The 16,947-nt window shown below is 34.9% G+C and overlaps 1 long non-coding RNA gene across 2 annotated transcripts in view; it reads right to left on the bottom strand.

Moving 5' to 3' along the window:
- LOC129145032 (uncharacterized) overlaps nt 1–10,285 on the bottom strand; it is a 73,897-nt gene extending 63,612 nt beyond the window's left edge. For both annotated transcript variants that reach the window (XR_008550021.1, XR_008550020.1), the window contains exon 1: nt 10,190–10,285. This is a non-coding gene — a long non-coding RNA (uncharacterized LOC129145032). The remainder of the gene's footprint in view (nt 1–10,189) is intronic.
- Between the last annotated feature and the right edge of the window lie 6,662 nt (nt 10,286–16,947).

Genomic DNA, 16,947 nt, shown 5'->3' with positions numbered 1-16,947 from the left:
TCCCTCCCCTCCCACCCCCCACCCCCCAAAAAAATGTCTCTGGTTCATAGTTTTTTGTTGATTTTGATTTTCGCTTTCTTATAGTTATTCATTTTCCTGGTCCCTTATTTAAGTTTTCTAGATTCCTGCTATGAGTGAGACCATCCGGTATTTTTCTTTTGCTTTTTGGCTTATTTCGCTGAGCATGATCCCTTCCAGCACCATCCATGTTGCTGCAAATTGCATGTGTTTATCTTTTTTGAATGCTGAGTAATATTCCATGGTGTATATGTACCACATCTTCTTGATCCAGTCATCTATTTTTGGGCATTTGGGCTGTTTCCAAAGCTTAGCTATTGTAAATAGTGCTGCTATAAACATAGGGTAATTATGATACTTATTTGGTAGAATGGCTGAAAAAATTAAGTTACATAAGGTGGTGTAAGTGCAGTTCCTCGTAAAGGGGTATAGAATATACTACCCCAAAATATGCCATTTTGATGCAAGGATTGCTTTGAAATAAAGATAGCTGAGAAGTAGCTGATGCAGGAAAAGTTTTCTGCCATTCCCTTATCTGCCTGAAGGCAGGAGATAAATTTCTCTTCATAAATGTGTCCTCCCTAATTCAGGAAGAGAAGAGCACTTGTTATTGGATAGTAGGACTCTACACCAAGATAACTTTGCAGAAATAGACCTAACTAAGATAACCTTTCACTTTCATGAATTTCTCCATACACTTTCTAGTCACTTTCTTGTAATTTGTCATTCCTTGAAGTCCAAAATCCCTTTCTTTTTAAAATTGGCATGTAAACTCCAAGTCTACCTGGGTTCCTTTTTAAATTTTTTCCCCTGTGAACTTCTGTGCACATAAAATATTAATAAAATGGTATCCTTAACCTCTCCTTTTTTATATGCCTTTCATTAGGTTAACTTGAACACCTCTCTTCCTAACCTAAAGGATAAAGAAAAGTTTTTTTTTTCTTTTTCACTGACACTTCCAAGGGAATAATCGAGTCAAGCAATTCTCAATGTGTGAAAGTTAATAAATATGAATATTTTATTGAGTATCAACTTTTACCATTTTGACTGTTATTTGATATATTTTATGTAGGTCAGAAAAATCCCAGAAGACAATTTATTCCTAGGATTTTCACCTTTATTTTTTATTTTCTTTGCATACACTAGCAAAGGCTAAGGATAGTTTCAATGAATATGTAACAAAAAAATCCAATTAAAAATCTAAAAATATTTCTGTACAGCATGCTCTCTATTTTTTGCATTATAGAAGTCACTATATAGCTTTTTTTTTATTTTTTTATTTTTTTTTAATATTAAATTTTATTTTTATATTCCCCCATACAATTGCAAACGCCCCATTCTGACCCCAATCCTTCCCCTCCCGCCCCCCACCCCCCAAAAAGTGTGTCTGGTTCATAGTTTTTTGTTGATTTTGATTTTCACTTTCTTATATTCATTTTCCTGGTCCCTTATTTAAGTTTTCTAGATTCCTGCTATGAGTGAGACCATCCGGTATTTTTCTTTTTCTTTTTGGCTTATTTCGCTGAGCATGATCCCTTCCAGCGCCATCCATGTTGCTGCAAATTGCATGTGTTTATCTTTTTTGAATGCTGAGTAATATTCCATGGTATATATGTACCACATCTTCTTGATCCAGTCATCTATTTTTGGGCATTTGGGTTGTTTCCAAAGCTTAGCTATTGTAAACAGTGCTGCTATAAACATAGGGGTGCAGGTGTTCTTTGGAATTGATGTTTCTGTGTCCTTTGGGTAAATACCTAGGAGTGGAATTGCTGGATCATATGGAAGCTGTATGTTTAGTAGGTCCAGAAATCTCCACACAGCTCTCCATAGTGGTTGGACCAGTTTGCACTCCCACCAACAGTGCACAAGAGTTCCTTTTTCTCCACATCCTCGCCAACATTTGTTGTTGCTAGTTTTTTTAATATGTGCCATTCTCACTGGTGTGAGATGGTATCTCATGGTGGTTTTGATTTGCATTTCCCTGATTACAAGTGATGTTGAACATTTTTTCATATGTCTGTTGGCCATTTGCATTTCCTCTTCAGAGAAATTTCTTTTTAGCTCTTCTGCCCATTTTTTGACTGGATTATTTTCTTTGTTGTTGCTGAGTCTCATCAGCTCTTTGCAGATATATATAGCTTTAAATTGTTGATAGTCACCTCTTTTCCTGATCACATTGTCTTTAAGAGGCTTCCAAAAATTAAATAGTCCTTGAAATTAATATCTCTGGGATGGTTTCTATGGATATTTAAAAACAGATCATGGCTTCTTTATATGTCTTTCCTCCCTGATGATTGTCACTGAATAAGGGTTTGATAATTACCTCATTACAGTATAAATAGATCAGATTAACAATTTACATGTACAGGGATTAATATCACTAATGTAATTACTAGCATCTGCTTTAATCCAAAACATGAGAAGATGATGCTTCTTGGCATAATGCACCTATAAATTGTATTCTTTCCCACCACATACAATCAAATGTTGGGTAGTAAAGAGATGGATAAAATCACGGAAGACATTCCATATTTCTAACTACCCTATAATAGTAAAAAATTAACATGTCTAATGCAAATATTATCTTGCAGAAATTTCACATTTGATAGTATTTCTAATTGGCAATCCATATCTCTTTAGCTTCTATCAAGAAGATGGGAACTATAATCTGACCCTTTAAGCAAAATCGCATTAAATATGAAGATTTAACTTATAATTTCCACCTATTACTACTTCATGATTATCTGGCTGATTCATTTTGTTTCAGTAATAGAATTTCTGCTAATTTCATCTTCTTTTCATCCTCTATGACCTCTTATTTTTGAAGTAACTAGTACATACAGAGGAATACCTGACTTTTGGAAATACAAATAATATTATTGAAATGCCTTCAAGCTATATCTCAAGTTATTTCAGAACTGATGATAGGTCACTTTCTAAGTGAGGATATTTCCAATGTGGCAATATATCTTAGATTTTGTCCAATAGAAAAAGTGCATATGTTTTCCATTTGCTGCCATAATGTGACCACAAACTTAGTATCTTTAAACAGCACAACTAGCTTGCAATTCTGTAGGTCAGAAGTCCTACAGGTCTTTCTGAATTAAAAAAATCAAGGTGCTGCGTGTTTCTGTTCTTTTCTGGAGGCCCTTTAGGGTCATATGTCTTTGTCTTGTCCAGTTTCTAGAAGCGGGAGGCATCCGTGATTCACCCTGTTTTCAAAGTCAGCAGGGTGGGTTGTGTCCTTCCCGTTTCATATCACTGTGGTGTTCTCTGTTCTCACATCTTTTGACTTTACTCCTTTCACTTTTCAAATACTTCCACTAATAACAGGCAGTTCAAGATGATATTATTTTAACGCACTGATCAAAGCATCAGTCCTGTTTCTCCAGAAACAGAATAAATGGGACGTGTGCACACATCTCTCTCTGAATTGTCTTTGTGCAGAATTCCCCTTCTGAGGTGACTGGAGTCCTTTCTGAAGGCCTTCCACTGATTGGCTGAAACCCACCTATGTGGGTGTAGGGTATGTGATGTGGAGTATGTGATGTGGGGTATTCGGCTGTACTCACAGTTTACTGGATTAAAGGTTAATCTCATTTTAAAAATACCTTCACAGCAAGCACATCTAGAATGCTGTTTCATCTCTACCCAAATATCTGGGTACTTGGTATAGCCAAATTGACACAAAATTACACATAATAAGCAGCAACTTCAGCTTTATCTGCAATCTTAATTCCTGTCTGCAGTTTCCAGAATTCTAGGTTTCTGACATCTCTCGGAGATCATTACTCTGAACACCACACACATGTGTGTATGTGTGTGCCTGTGTGTACTCACATGCGCATTTATTTTTGTTTCTGTCCTTTTCCCACAACACCTTCTGAGGTCCTTTATTAAGAGCAAAACCTTGTCGCATAAATTGGTAATCGTAACCTTCCCTGCTTTTATTCTCCTCTCTTGCTACTTAACCTTCTGCAACAGCTTAAATGCAATTCTAGGCAATATGTCTTTTGGTTCATTTGCTTCTCCTTCACTTTTTGTTGCTATATTTGAATTTATTTTTTTTCCTTATAATATTATATGCTTATCAACTTATGATCCCTGTCATCTTAGGAAAATTACTTTAGCCTCTTTAAATGTGGGTATCCTCATCAATAATATGTGCTTAATAATCATTAAGATTTTAGTTTAAAGTAAATAAGACAATACCTATATAACATTTGTGAAAGTTCCTAACACATTTAAAAAGGTTAATATTTATCTTAGTGTTTTTTAAAGATTTATTTATTTATGCATACAAGAACTGGGGTACGGGCCAGAGGTTTGGGGGGGTGAGAGGATTCACCAGAGACAGAGTGGGAACAGAACAGGCAGATTGACTGAAATACACTGCTGAGGGGAGCAGTGGGCAAGACAGGAGAGGTCTGCTGTGCCATGTGGGTAGCTCCCGAGCTGGGGATTGAACTCGTGCTGCGGTGGCTGCTGATAGCTTCATAGGTTGCATCTTAACCCTTTGCACCACCAGAGAAGCCCTATCTTAGTGTTTTAAGAATTTTTTAAAATAGTAGATATTGGTCTGTTATATTTAGTAGGAATATTTTCCCAATTAATGTTTTTATGTTTTTCTGTGTAATTTTAAAGTTTCATTTAGTGTAAAATATTGGAAATTTAAAAGTTATTCTTCATCTTGTTTTTCATTTGTGGGTGTGCATGTTATGCATTAGGTCTAAAGCATAGGCCCTGAAGGCATCCTAAGGCCCTTAGCATAGATCAAATGGAAGAATTGGCCTGAGAACTTCTGTATGTTTATCAAGTCACCTGTCCCATTCTTTTCTTTATGAAAAATCAGTTTCCAGTCCTCCTGAATTTGGCTGGCGCTACAGGACTGAATTCAGCCAACAACATGAAGGTGGGGAGTGTAGGATGCCACTTTTATAATTTGTCTCATAAAACTTCCCCCATGATCTTCACCTCTAGGCTTCTGTACGTTGGCCAGATCATAAGGCCCTGGAGGCTGGGAGAACCTGCAGATGGAAGCCTTCTGGGTTTCTGACCTCACGGTGCTGTGACCAGAATAAAGGAAAAGAAACATGAGTAAAAACAGTTTTCTATTAAGCCAATGTGATGGTTGCTGTGGTCGACAGTCCATGATGACTAATAAATAGCCCTGTTCTAATTCTGCTGGTTTAGGTCCAAGAGAACATTTCACTTAGGCTGCCTTGGTCCAGGAAGTCTAAGGATGAAAAATGGGATGGGATTGTTACCTGAGAACAATATATTCTTCATTAAATTAGACAATGAAGGCACAGCCTCATGAAGGTGTTGTCACACAAGGAAGTTAATATCAATCTTACTATTTTGAAAGTTTGTATAGATGGTAAATATTTATAATATCTTCCCAACAAATCTTAAGTTCTCATTGAATATTATCAAACTAAACATATGTAGAATAGCCCTTTTGTAGAATTTTTTCAGTCTTATATTGTGAGGCTGTGCTTGAATTGGGAGGATTGAAAGACAGGTGTGAGTCTGATTCACTCAGGCATTATCTGGAGCTCATCTCCTCTAAGTAAGGCTTTTTGAAATCTGAAAGCTGGCAAGGTCATCTGTCCAGGAAAATCCTGTTGATCATTCAGCAATTTATCTTGGATTGACTCACTTCCTTCTGTCTATCCTTTAGGTAAGTAAATCTTGTTTGATTTATCCAAATAAAGTGAAGAGCATCCCAGAGTGTGGTCATGTCATCTTTCCAAAATTCGAAACATACTTTTCACTTATATTTAAAAACAGGCTGCACAAGGAAATGAGATCCCATCTCCTACCTATGAAAACAGCCACTATTAAAAAGCAAACACACAAATACATGAAAATAGAAATGAGTGTTGGTGAGGGAGTGGAGAAAGTAGGCCTTGTACACTATTGGTGGGAGTGTAGACTGGTCCAGCCTCTGAGGAAAACAGTATGAAGGTTCCTCAAAATATTTAGAATAGGTCCACCATATACTCCAGCAATTATACTTCTAGGTAGCTAGTCACAGAATATAAAATCACAAATTTGAAGTGACATTTGCATTCCTGTGTTCACTGCAGTAGCCAAGCTAGTACAACCTAAGAGTACAATGGTAGATGAGTGGCTTAAGTAGATGTGGCATATATACACAATGGAACAGTACCTACACTATTGAAAAGATGAACTCTTGTCATTTGGAACAATATGGATGGAACTGGAGGGGATAATACTAAGTGAATAAGTCAGAAGCATAAAGACAAATACTGGATTTCTTCATTCATATATGGACTAATAAAGAAGAAACCAAAGAACTAAATAAGACTAGCCAAAACAAACTCTAGAAACAAAACCATAACACTGAAGCAACCAGAGGGGGAGGGGTATAGAGAGAAAGACTTGAAGGAGGCCCAGTGGTCTATGGTAAAGGATTATGGGTGCTTGGTTGGTGGGCATGGTGTGGTGACATGTATGTGAACAGTGTAAACCCTAGATCATATACAGTGTTGTAAACTGATTTTATCTTTTTTTTTTTAAACATTTATTTATTTATGCAGAGAAGAACTGGGGTATAGGCCAGGGGTGCAGGAGGTGAGAGGATTCACTAGAGACAGAGTGTGGAACAGAACAGGCAGATTGACTGAAATACACTGCTGAGGGAAGCAGTGGGTGAGTCAGGAGAGGTCTGCTGCACCATGTGGGTAGCTCCCTGGCTGGGGAATCAAACTTGTGCTGCAGTGGCTGTGGATAGCTTCATAGGTTATGTCTTAACCCCTTGCACCACCAGGGAGGCCCTAAACTGATTTTATCTTAATAAAAATAGCCATCCAGAGGGATGTTGATGGAGTTGCCATTCTAGCGTGTTCAGATGGGCAGTCAGAGAAGCTTAATCTAGGCAACCTCACCAACATAAATGAGGAAAGTGATTGACAAGAAAGATGATGTCCCATAGGAAATGACACTGGTAAAATCTTTCCATTAAAGGCACTGAGAGATAGTTTATGACATTAAAAGTGCAAGGGATGAAATGTTAGAGGCTTATCTAACTGTAGAAGGAGTTATAATTCATCAAAAGCCAGAAAGATGCCCATTGTAGATCACAAATCATTTGATGGGCAAAGGACAGAATTGTTCTAACTGGATTTTTTTTTTAAATGATGAAAAATAACACTATATATCTGAGTGTTTTTAGTGTTTCCAATACTGTGTCCTAAGCTAGGTCTATTGTTTTTGTTTGTTTGTTTGTTTTTACTTCTCTACATAATTTGACCTGCACTTAAAGAGTTGCCAGTGTATTCACAACAACAAAACATTTGCATCAAGGAACTGTCAGTGTTGTTCCCAGAGAATGTTCGGATCATTTTGCACTGTGTTTTGCACAGCCTGGGTGTTGCTCTCCTGCTGAAGTTTAATTTTGGTTTGGTGCTAGGTGTTTCTTTGTGACACACAGATGACACTCTTCAAATAGTTTTAAAAAATACAATTAAGTGATAAAAAATAAAAAAAAAACAAGTACTAGAAATACATTGCAAATTATAGAATTTTGAATAAAGGATTATTATAGTTTATAAATTAATAATAGCTTATAAAGCTAATATTTTGTTGAACATTTTTTTTAATCTCAGATAGATAAAACCTCATAAATGAATTAATCCTCTGATATGATGATTACTGTCTTAAAAAACTTGGAATGTAAAACAAAATAAATAAAATGTCTGCAAAAAATTTAAAATTCATTGGCCCTGGCAGAAATATATTAGGTCCTATCTTGAAAATCTGCAATTCAACAAAAAATTTTAATTATTTTATTAATTAGAACATTCATTATATAATCAGAATAAAAAGAGTATGATTTTTCTTTTTTCAAAAATGTAGTATGTGCAAATGACCAACACATATTTAGGGACATTTCTTATAAGCAGCAGCAATAAGATAGATTTAATAAAAAATTACAGCCAATTAAATAATAATTTGACAAAACTTTTTAGTGACTGTTTGAATTCAATAATCTATTTAATTTAGATTGAAAATCTTGTTTTTAGTAAACCATTTAGTTTCCCTATACTGCTTCTCTCTAATGAGTCATGTAATAATTTCCAAATATATTCATATTATTTTCTATATATATATAGCAGTATGTTGCTACTTTAATTGTGTCTACACAGAATGTATGTGAATATAGGTATGTCGACTTATGCTTCATCCATCTATGGATAAATGAAATGAATGAAAATTGCAATCTCTGCTGTATGTTAGTAATCAATAATCTTGCTATAAGTTTTAATCATTAATGTGGAATCACTTATCAATAATGACAGTCAATACTTTTCTTTATTCTTTTATGTCCTTCATTTTCTCAGCTTTGTGGTGTTTCTCAAAATAGGGTACATCAATCACTGTCCCTAATGAAAAAATGTGTTTATAGAGAGTATATTTTATTTAAACTCAATTGCTGTATGTAAGATGATATTATTTACTTCATATCATTTTGACAGATTGTGTTGATTTTGAAAGTCTTTAAATTACAAAATAAAGGGAATAATATTTTTTCATATATTTTAATCCAATATAAAGCATGAATATATGTGGCTGTTTATAGTGTATGTACATAGTGGATGTTTAATATCTATACACATATATGTATCTGTGTACATGTGTAATACAAAGAACATTGCATTTGTTAATTTCTGACTTATAATTTCTTGTCAGGTTTTGCATCAGTTAGAATTACCAATGTCCAGTTTTCTTCTGGCTGTATTGGGTTGTCATTCCTTTGGATTGCCCTGTAGAAATTCAGGAGTTTGCACTAGCTTGCAGAATCTTGAAATGAATTGTACATTACTACAGTTGTCATTTTATGTTTTTGTGCTAGCAACATTATATTAGCTCTGGAGACTGATTTCACCCTGTCCTTTCTACTGATGTTTATAAAAATTCAAGCAGGTGTTCACTTGGGACTGTGAAAGCTTTCTAGGGCATGAATATTTAGGTAATGCAGTGGGTTTTATTTAAGTTATACTTTCAAACTGCTAGCTAAATGTTGAAGACAAAATAATTAAATACACAATGTTCTTGTCAAATGATTCCAAAGCCACTGGTCAAATAAGTTTTATGTTACTCTGGCAATACTACCAGAATGTGTGATTTTGCTTTTAATAAACAATATGTATCTGTGAAGCAAATAAATACTTGACTAGACTTTAGAAATCCTTGTGAGGCTATCAAATGTCTATTGAAATATGACTTATGGCATTAATATTTTTAACTTTTCAGAAGATCTAAAAAATATAGACGTCATTTTAGTTGCACAAACTATACCAATTATCTGCTTGTCAACAGTTGACAGTCATTTCATGATTCAGAGTGATAGTAAAAAAAAAATCCTGTTACTGTAATCAGAGTGTATTGCTGTAAATCATTCAGTGACAGTCTAAAGCAGTTTTCAGTTACTCCAAAGACAGATTTTTTTTTTTTTTGGCTATTGACTCAAAAAAAGTAAGAAAGATTTAAGAAATATCTTGTAAGTGCTGAGCTCAGAATTTAGCACCACATATCATCAATCGATACCCTCCTGAGACCAGACGGTTTACCAAAGAGTTATATTGACCTTACATTAGTTATTTTGCTTCCCAAACTGATACCAGCTAGGATCAATTCTTGTTATTTGTGAAATTAATAATATTGCAAATGGCTTCAAATTTTGAGAGTGCTTCCATTAACCACTTGCTTGCTGGAAAGCAGAGTTTTTAATCTCTTGAAGTAAAAATGTCAGTTTAGTAATGTGTAATATTAGAATTCTTTAATGTGGAAATCTTAGCACTGTGAAAAATGTTAAAGTGAATTATGATACATGTAATCATCTGATGTTTGGTTACTAAAAGATACTCTTCTAATTATCATTCCTCTTTTATATGCTTTACTATGTTAGAAATAGTTCTTGGATTACATTGCAATTTTATTAAAAATTAACAAAAGATGTATATAATAAGATACCTATTTTCTTATAATTACAGATACCTAAAATCACTTTCATTTTACTTGGAAATATATAAAAATGGCTAATTTTATAAGGGGGATGTACACTTAGATGTTGGTTTTGTTTTATTTTTAAATATTTACCATTTTTACTCTATTGTAACCTGTAAATCAACACTAATACCTCTAGTTGCCAGATTTCTAGTTGACTCAGTATCACGTCATCTACAACCTTTTTTTTCCTTAACTTCATCTGGATCTTACTTCCCTTCAAGTGATCAGTTCTTCATCAGTTTAGAATATGAGCAACAGTTTAGAATATGAGCAGTTTAGAATATGAGCAACAGTTTAGAATATGAGTTTTGTGTGTGTGTCTGTCACATAAGTCTGTCAAAGACAACAGTGCATAGAGCCCTGAATTCTTATGTGCCCATGTAGGAATGTTCTTATTGATCCTTCCCAGTCCTCTACTAGGTCTGCAACTTTATACTCACTGCTTTCAGCATAGTTAAGCAATAGTGAGATTTGTCTGCAAGTCCTAACTAAATTTATATAGAAGAACATATATCACAATATTTGAACTTCATCAACTACTTCCTGGAGAAGCTATGTCTTTTTTACCTGTCCAGATTCCCTAATATGTTCTTTGATTTGTTTTCTACACATTGAGAGTTGTTCTATTTGGGCTGTACATTTTCTTTATTCATTTTCATGTACTTGAATGTTTTCTTATAAAAAGTTTAGGTTTGACACTAATTGTATCAAATTGCTCATATTTAATAACATATTAACCTTATCACAAGTTCTATGGGAGTGAAAGGAAGCAAATGATACATTCCATTTCCAGTGCAAACAAACTACTTATCTTTAAGGATATAATTTGGAAAACATCTAGTAGATATACATTAAAATCTGAAGGACGCACTGGTCAATAACCATTGATTATAAATCAAGCTGTCTTATAAAAGTTGCCTCTCTTTTTGAATTTTGTTCATGATAGTTTTTTTGTCTTCAAAATCAGTTTTGAAGTGACTGTTTAAAAGGTAATACTAGGTAGAAACTTTGTACCCTTTGGCTCCAGATGCCTTATTCCCTGATTTGCTGACTCATTTGATAAGCAATCTCGAAACTGTCAACTTGCTCAACAACAACAAAAAAATATGGGTACTGCAGTCTTTGCCAAAATGGAAGTTTCTTTTTCTTGAACAGCTGTTTTCTGAATGTTCAGTTTAATGAATCACAAAACAAGATCTATCAAATGTTATCAAAAATGTTGCCTTTGATCTTAGCTTTGCTGCATTTGAATCTATCCAGGGACAGGATTTGGCAGTAAAGCATACTTGCTTCTATCAGAGGCACAGATATTTGATTTAAGATGTATATGAAATAGGGGAAGAATTTCCAAACTTGAGTTCAAGAATGACTTATTATCTCAGAAATCATTGAAGATACTTATCGTCCTTGTCTCACAATTCTCCATCCAGATTGACACAGACTTAAACTTGGCATTTTTATGAGTGTTTTCTGAAATTAAACTGTTTCTGTAGAACTTAGTCTATTGAGCATACCGAGAATATTTTAAAGAGGTCATCGTATAGTTCAGAGCCATGAAAAAAAAATCATATAATGTTCTCTCCAGAGACTAGTTATTACAAATAGAATTGTCTTCAAAATTAAATTAAAATACAATTGCATTAAAAACATTTGTTGTTGGGCCTCCCCGGTGGCGCTGCGGTTGAGCACTGGGTTGCAAAGCTGCCCGCGGCCTCTGCAGCACCGGTTCGATCCCTGGCTGCTCTCCGGCCACGGGAGGAGGGTACTGCATGGCACGCAGACCTCTCCTGCCGCCCGCTGCTCCCCTCAGCAGTGTACTTCAGTCCTTCTGCCTGTTCTGCTCCCTGCTCTGGCTCTGGTGAATTCTCTCACCCTCCTGTGCTTCTGACTGTATCCAGTACTTGTATAAAATAAATAAAGAAATCTTAAAAAACAAACAAAAAAAAATTTGTTGTTGGGCCTCCCTGGTGGTGCAGCGGTTGAGCGCTGGGTTGCGAAGCTGTCCGCGGCCTCTGCAGCACCAGTTCCATCCCCGGCTGCTCCCCGGCCACCAGAGGAGGGTCCCACATGGCGCGCAGACCTCTCCTGCCGCCTGCTGCTCCCCTCAGCAGTGTACTTCGATCCTTCTGCCTGCTCTGCTCCCTGCTCTGGCTCTGGTGAATTCTCTCACCCTCCTGCACTTCTGACTGTACCCAGTGCGTGTATAAACAAACAAACAAACAAACAAATAAATAAATAAAAATCTTAAAAAAAAATTTGTTGTTGCCAATGATACATCAATTTAGATAAGGGTTTAATGGAGGACTGGCATACTAGTATTTATACCTATTATAACAGGTTGAACTTTAGTTAACTTTCTCCATGGTTTCCAGAAAAAGAGAAACTCTTGAAAATACGATGTCATTAACTATATTATAAACTGGAAGGAAAAGTGTACATGGTATTTTTTTTGAAACATTATGTTATTCAAATTGGAAATAAAATGGCTAGCTGATGGCTTGTAAATTTTTGGATGGCTTGTAAATTTTTGGCAATAGCAACCGATTTTTACGACCATGACAGTTATATAATAAAGCTTAATTAGATGGTCAGTGGATATTTGCTATTTCTATGTTGAAATAGTGTCATTTGATTATAGAAAGAGGCTACAGGTCAGAAATATCTTTGGCAATGCTGGTAACCCTGTATTTAGTTTTTCCTTTGAACAACTGTGGTTTCTGTTATGCAATTAACACATGTATTTAAGGATCATAAAATATGTGAGTGATTGCCATCATTAACATTAGTGTGTAATATTTTGTTTCAACTCATCAATTAAATGAAAGACTATCATCTACTTTGGATGAAAGGTTTACACTTCTGCTTAAAATAAGTGATGCTTTTCAGTGTCAGGTTTATTTAAAGTAGAAGAGTGTTAGAGAACACACATACACACATGAGGAATTTTCCAAGGCAGCATTGCAACAATTTCTTACTCTTATTGGTAATACCATAATGGCATAATGAGATGAAGAAAAATATTTAAAAATATATTTATAAGCACATTTAAACAGAAAACAAATGCAAAGTAATGCTTTCCTAAAATCTTAATAATTTATTTTCCATAAACAATTTATTCTGTATTTTCACATTGACAAAATACCTTATAATAAAAAGGATCCCACTTATGTGGAAATTAAGGAATCTGCTTAAAAGAATAGACTTTATATTTAGAGCAGTTTTAGGCTTAGAGAAAAATTGAGCACTTCCCTCACACACAGATTTTCCTGTTCCCAAAGTCTTGCATTATTGTGGTTGGTACAATTGAAGTGCCAGTATTGATCCATCATTATTAGCTAAAATTTAGAGTTTGCCTTAGTGTTCATTCTCTCCATTGTACAGCTCTATGGGTTTTGATAAATTCATTATGTCATGTATCCAGCATGGCAGAGTTATCTATAACAGCCTCACTACCTGAAAAATCCCTATGCAATGTGTATTCATCCCTATCAAATCCCTGTCAGCCTGTGATCTCTCACAGAATACACCGACACAGTATGTAGCTCTTTCAGACTGCTACTCTTACTCAGCCATACATGGTGAAGATTCCTCTATGTCTTTTCATGGCCTGCTAGCACACGTCCTTATTTCTCTTATACCACTCGGTTGTACCTTGTGTTTTCCACTCACCTGTTCAAGAGTATCTTGGTTGCTTCCATTATTTTGGTCACTATGCTATAGACAGTAGTATGAAGGCTTGTTTTGTGTATATAAGATTTTAACTCATCAGGTAAATATTTGGATCATATGATAGTTGGATTTTTATTGTAAGACTTTTTAGCTTATTAAGAAACTCTCAAACTAACTTTTAAAGTAGTTACATTATTTTGGATTTATGCCTATATATATGTATATAGGTGTATATATTTACACACATGTATATGTATAGATGAAGATATATATATACACACACACACATATATATCTTCATTTTCTAAGGTGAGGTATCTTTTGCCTATTTAGAGTTTCTTTTAAAATTGAAATTATTATTTTGGGGTTTAAAGAGCTTTTGTATATTTTTGAATACAATTTCTTTCTTAGAATTGTGTTTGGCAAACGTTGTCTCCCAATCTGTGTCTTTGTTTTTGTTTTGTTTTTGTTTGGTTTGGTTTTCTGTCATTCCCTCAACAGTGTCTTTCACCAAGCAGTAGTTTTCAATTATAATTTTCAATTATAAAGAAGTCACACTTAACGAATTTTTATTGCAAGGATTGTATTGTTGATGTGGTATCTAAAACATCATCACCAAGCTCAAGGTTACCTAGATCTTCTTAATAATTTAATGCTTTACATTTAGATCCATTTTTGATTACTTTGTGTCATTTGTATGGTCTATATTTGATTAATTTTTTTGACACGTGACTATTCAGTGTTTTAGAACAATTTGTTGAAAAGATGATTCTTTCACTATTGAGTTGTTTTTACTCCTGTGTCAAAGACCAATTGACAATGTTTGTACTGGTCTATTTCTGGGCTCTCAAATCCATTCTATTAATATATTTGTTCTTTTGCCAAGAGCACATTAACTTAATTACTATCGCTTCATAATGAGTCTAAAAGTCAGGTAGTGTCAATCTTCTAATTTTTTTCCTTCAATATTATATTGCTTTATTCTGAGACTTTTATCTTTCCATATAAACTTTAATGAGTCATTATGGAACTCTATTAAATCATGGGTATCTTGAAAATGGGAACTATTGAGCTGATATGTAATATAACAATAATTATTAAAGTATAAAATATATTTTGTCTTTAACACTGAAGTTGTAATTCTACCAATTAGACCAAGAAAATCATTAGAGATGTATATAAGAATTTACCACAAGGCTATTTACTACACAGTTTAGTAAAGAAAAACTAAATTAAGAACCTTCAGCTATGTCGATTTTAATTTTATATTATGTGAAAAATAGGTATAATATTTTCCAGATATTTCTCCCAGTAAACAGATGATTTTAAACTAATTCTGACTTTTGCAAAATATGGACAACTATTCAGTTATTAAAATATGTGCTTTAGAAAACTAACTCATGACATATAAAATGCCTACATTCTACAGGTGGTTGAAAGAAGGCTATAAATTATTTGAAGTAAATAATCCAAATTTAATAAAAATTACATTTAACTATTTCTAATATAAAAGCATCTAATTTAGTAAACACTTTTAATTTCTAGTATGTATAATTAAAAATAGTTTTTATTAACCTATTAAATGTAGTTTTCTTGATATTTTTAAAATAAATCATGGTACCTATTTCATTGAAGGATAGGGTTCCCCACATAAACAGGTGATTACCAGGGTACCATCTGGCTATTCTGAAATTCATCCCAACCCAGTCATGGTGTCAGATTCTGCATGTTAAGAGTTCAGTCCTTCTTTACTGCCCTGCTTGTTGCCTGTGCTTCTGACCAACTGGCTTTCAACCGGAGGGTCCCAGGACTACCTTTTTGGGTTCCATTAATTTGCTAGCATGAATCGAAGAACTCAGAGAACCATTTTACTTCCTATGTTGCCAGTTTATTATATTACAAAACAAAATTCCACTGCATAAATTTTGAAAAACTTACTTTCTTCAATGATTTATGAAATGGATACCATCCCATCTAGCAGATAGAAAGGATGTGCTAAGAGCCATCAAAATAAGACTTTTATACTCAGGAAGGAGTGGGAACAAGGATGTTCACTAGCAAAAAGTAAGTTGATGGTCTCCAGATCACTTTCTTTTAGGAAATAAAACCTTCTCTTTTTTCCCCTGAGATTTTGAGATTTCAAAATAAAGTTTCATTAAAATAGGTCGATTTTTATTCATTGTCTTCTCTAGGTTAGTCTTGAAATTGAAGCCACATGTTACTCAGAGATTTCCTGTTTCTTTGATTATATACACACTTCGCATTTCTCTACAAATGTGTGTTTTCCTACCCTACCTACCACCAAAGCCCAAATAAGGGCTCCCAAAGGAGCCCTTCATCATGTTCCTTTCCTCTCCGCCCCCAACTCCCTGATGCCACCCAGCCATCCTCCCCTGCTTTTCCTCTGGTTTGGAGTCAGATGTCAAGGTTTTGTCATTGGTTTAGTTTATTTTTTGTTTTTAAGATTTATTTGTTTATTTATAAAAGCACTGGGTACAGTCAGAAGCTCAGGAGGGTGAGAGAATTCACCAGAGACAGAGCGGGGAACAGAACAGGCAGACTGACGAAATACACTGCTGAGGGGAGCAGAAGGTATGGCAGGAGAGGTCTGCATGCCATGTGGGACCCTCGCTGGTGGCTGGGGATCGAACAGGGCACTGCAGAGGCTGTGGGCAGCTTTGCAGCCCAGCGCTCAACCGCTGTGCCACCAGGGGAGGCCCTGTCATTGGTTTAGTTTTGTCTGGTCTTTTATTTTGTTTCTCTGTGTTCTATTTGTAAGTGAAACCACCTGGTATGCCTTTCTCCTTCTGACTTATTTTGCTTAGGATTATTTTTTCCAGTTCCACCCATGTTGCCTCAAATGACAAGAGTACATCTTTTTTTATGGCTGAGTGGTATTCCATGTGTGTGTCTCTCCACCTTTTTCTGATCCACTCTTCTGTTCTTGGGCACATAGGTTGTTTCCATAACTCAACTATTGTGAAATGCCTGCAGTTTTAAGAAGCACAGTGACCAGTAGAGCTGAGCTGAATTACTTGGGGATCAGTAATACAATTCATTTTCTGTCTTCCAGAATAGAGTTATTTCTCAATTAATTTAATACCATCAGAGGAGGGCTATTGTTGTTAATGCCCACACCCACTGAGACGATAACATGTAGAGATATTGTCTATTGGATTACTGTATTATAAATTTGCTTGCTTTTTTCTCTTTCTTACA

This window comes from Talpa occidentalis, unplaced genomic scaffold, assembly GCF_014898055.3.
Source record: "Talpa occidentalis isolate TD23 unplaced genomic scaffold, MPIMG_talOcc4v2.1 talOcc4.8, whole genome shotgun sequence".
NCBI lineage: Eukaryota > Metazoa > Chordata > Mammalia > Eulipotyphla > Talpidae > Talpa > Talpa occidentalis.
This window is presented reverse-complemented; position numbering and strand designations above follow the sequence as displayed.